The sequence below is a fragment of the Malus sylvestris genome, chromosome 17 (genome assembly GCF_916048215.2).
Source record: "Malus sylvestris chromosome 17, drMalSylv7.2, whole genome shotgun sequence".
NCBI classification, from domain to species: domain Eukaryota; kingdom Viridiplantae; phylum Streptophyta; class Magnoliopsida; order Rosales; family Rosaceae; genus Malus; species Malus sylvestris.
The window spans coordinates 14,358,835-14,362,367 of record NC_062276.1 but is presented as its reverse complement, the minus strand read 5'-3'; the positions used below and the strand labels follow the sequence as shown (position 1 = coordinate 14,362,367).

The window sequence follows — 3,533 nt, the reverse complement described above, 5'->3', positions numbered from 1 at the left end:
AGGATTAAAAACATGGACGGGCGCTTGGCCTATAAACATCTTGGATGTTTACTTGATATCACTGACTACACATTTTTTTTCCCTCTTACCAATCATCAGTCTTTCGCTAAGTTTTACGTATTAACACAAAATTCGGGAGCTAAAACCTAATATGTAAACTTGTAATTAATGATTCTGCGCTCTAAAGAAATTGACACTGTTGGTAATCATCAGACTAAAGAGTGAAAAAATCTCATCATATTATCCGAATATATTGGCTCTTGGCAACCCAAAAACAAAAACAGGCCAGTCGACAGGAGTCATCTCTGAAGAAATCCGAAAATTTACATACTAATAGTAATACGAGAATTGTTCAACCTTAGCAAGTAGTCTATGATCCAGTGTCATCAAGGTGGAGAAGTTGCACCCGGTCGGGCTGGTCTAGATATTCCTAATCATCTCATTGGTTCGAACCTCCACATTGTGTTTCAACTTGTGCAATGCTTCCATGTACTCCTCTAACTCCTCCAAATTAGTCATCGTTTCAATCGGCTTCTCCCACCAAACCCCTCCTCTTTCCCCATGATCAATAATATTGTTATTATTATTCCCCCGCTTGATCTTCTCTGCCTCCATTCGCGTCCTAGCATTCATGTATTCCTCCACTTGTTTATTACTACGATGCATTATAGTAACTTTCGAAGCATTAGTAGGATGATCTGGTTGATCTGCAGGAAATAAGGAGGCATTATTGTTGGCAAGGTTGCGGTTGATGATAGCGTCGGGGGCAGGGCTGCCGAAGCAGAATACCTGGCCGTAGCTAGACACGACGATCGCCACTACCTCTACACCGGTCAAAACGCTGAGTTCGGCCGTTTTGTTGAAGATAACCTTTTGCACTTGGAGATGGTAACACGACGCTTGTTCTTATCTTCTACTCTCTTGATTTCAATCCTTCTTCCCCCTCTGCTAGCCTTTTTCAGGGCCGGTTCAGAGATTTTTGAGGTCCGGAGCGATGCTAAAAAATATGCCCTCACTTCATATAAAAAAATTATTATTTTTTACACGTAAGACATCGGTAAAATTATATTTAGAAAAACACTTCAAACTCAATAATTTAGTAACACGGAAAAACAAATTTATTTTGTATTGAGAGAAGGAAACAAAAAACTTTAGGCTTATAAGTAGTAGATTATGAATTTTGTATTCCATCTGAACTTTTAAAGTGTTTTTGTATAAATCGTGAGGTATTTTTTCTTATTTACTAACCTCGTCAATATAAGACAAAAAAAACTTCTAATCGTTTAGCCATATTTTATAAATTTATACTGTTATGAAAAGAAATTTGTAAAAATTGAAATTTTGTCTTCCATCTGAACTTTTAAAGTGATTTTGTATAAATCGTGAGGTGTTTTTTCTTATTTACTAACCTCGTCAATATAAGACTAAAAAAAAACTTCTAATTATTTAGCCAAATTTTATAAATTTATCCTGTTATAAAAAGAAATTTGTAAAAATTGAAATTTAAATAAGCACACATGGTGTTTTGAACCCATGCTCTCCTTATTAATTTCAAACAACACAATCACCAGTTCTAGTTAAATTTCTTTGTCATTAAACCAAATTTTATAAATTTATACTCTTATGAAAAAATATATAAATACATCACACTAATAATTTTGGTGCTCCTAATTTTTTTGAGCCCCCAGACAGTTGCACTGCCTGCATTGGGCTTGAGCCGGCCCTGGCCTTTTTCCCACTGATAATATTATTGTTTGTGATTTGGTACCCAATAGTTCTGGCTAGGGATGGGCAACGGTTATGGCAGGAGGGTAAATGCGGTTATTTACCCATAACCGTTTATGCTCATACCCGCATAACCGTTTACCGATTGGGTAATTGCCTAAACGGTTATACTTATACCCATAACCGTTTATAAACGGTTAACCATACCCATAACCGCATACCCATTTAACCGTAACCGTTTAATACTCGTTAACCCATTTACCCTTTTTAATCCATTTATCTTTTTTTTTTACCATTACCCCATTTTCACCTGTCATGTTTTTTAACAACTTGAAAATTAAAAAACAATTGTCATAATTTTATTTTTTATTGACAATTAAACACCGTTATAGGTACATTCATCATACATTTCTGTATTTCTTTATACCATTCCAATAATTGAAATAATAGTTTACGGACGATATTTTTAACTGTTACCAATGAAGGTAATATAATATTTGCTAAGTATTATTGGGTTACGAAAATTGTTTCGAAGACATTTTAGTCAATTTCACGATTACCCACAAGGAATTTAAATTAATTTGGTGAATTCCTTGCGGATGAGTATCATCATTCCTGCAGTAGTGTTATTGAGAGAAGGACCGATGAATTCCTTGCTAATTTATTGGGCTCTAAGTATTATTGGACTGAGAACATGGTTTGTGTTAATTTTACATATATAAAATAAATGGGTAAACGGTTACCCGTTTATAACCGCGGTTAATACTCATAACCACCCATTTAAATTTCACAGGTAAACGGTTATATTCATAACCATTTATTTATCTAAATGGTTACCCAAAACCGTAAAACCATGAAATTTGTTTGTACCATACTTGACCAATCTCGAAACTACTGAGCACCGGTCAATGTTATACCATCAAGGACCCAGAAGAGTTTTCCTCCAACCAGGAGGCCAATCACAGCGCGACACATGTCGACATCAGAAGCCAATCATAGCGGGACACGTGTCAACATCAGAAGTCAATCACAACACGACACGTGTCAATGTCAGAATAAAACTAGAAACTTTCTTCTATAAATAGAGATCATTCTATCACAATATTTCCTAATGTCATTTGTACTAAATCATTCACTAGTACTCACTAAAGGAGAGCTTGTACCTATGTACTTGTGTAAACCCTTCACAATTAATGAGAACTCATCTACTCCGTGGACATAGCCAATCTGGGTGAACCACGTACATCTTGTGTTTGTTTCCCTGTCCCTATCCATTTACTTACTTATCCAACTAGTGACCGGAGCAATCTAGCGAAGGTCACAAACTTAACACTTTCCGTTGTACCAAAGTCCTCGCTGATCTTGCGCATCAACATTTGGCGCCGTTGGTGCGAAATATATAAGCACACAAATTTAACCCTCTTTTTTACAATTGTAGTATAGATGTAAGTAGGGTATCGTTCTAGGCCGGGGATTAGGAGGGATTGCTAATCTATTCTAAATTAATTTAAAAATATTAAACAAGACTCAAGGACACAAAACTAGGCTAAAAACTCTAATAACTCGAAACACACTTAGAATGACTCAAAATAATGAAAACAATCAAATTAGACACTAGGAACTGAAATGGACGGAAATTGAATTAAAAGACTAACAACAATGAAAACTAACTAAATAATATAATTTAATAATGGGGGGGGGGGTTTGGTTTTGACGAGAAGTAAATTAAACTTAAATAAATTACAGAATTGACAAAAGCATGAAATTAAGGTGAAAGGATAGGTGATGGACTAGCTAGAGGGTTCTTC

At 35.4% G+C, this 3,533-nt stretch overlaps 1 pseudogene; it reads right to left on the bottom strand.

Annotated features, from left to right (window-relative positions):
• Positions 1 to 330: 330 nt before the first annotated feature.
• On the bottom strand, positions 331 to 2,134 carry LOC126611821 (uncharacterized; annotated as a pseudogene).
• Positions 2,135 to 3,533: the final 1,399 nt, after the last annotated feature.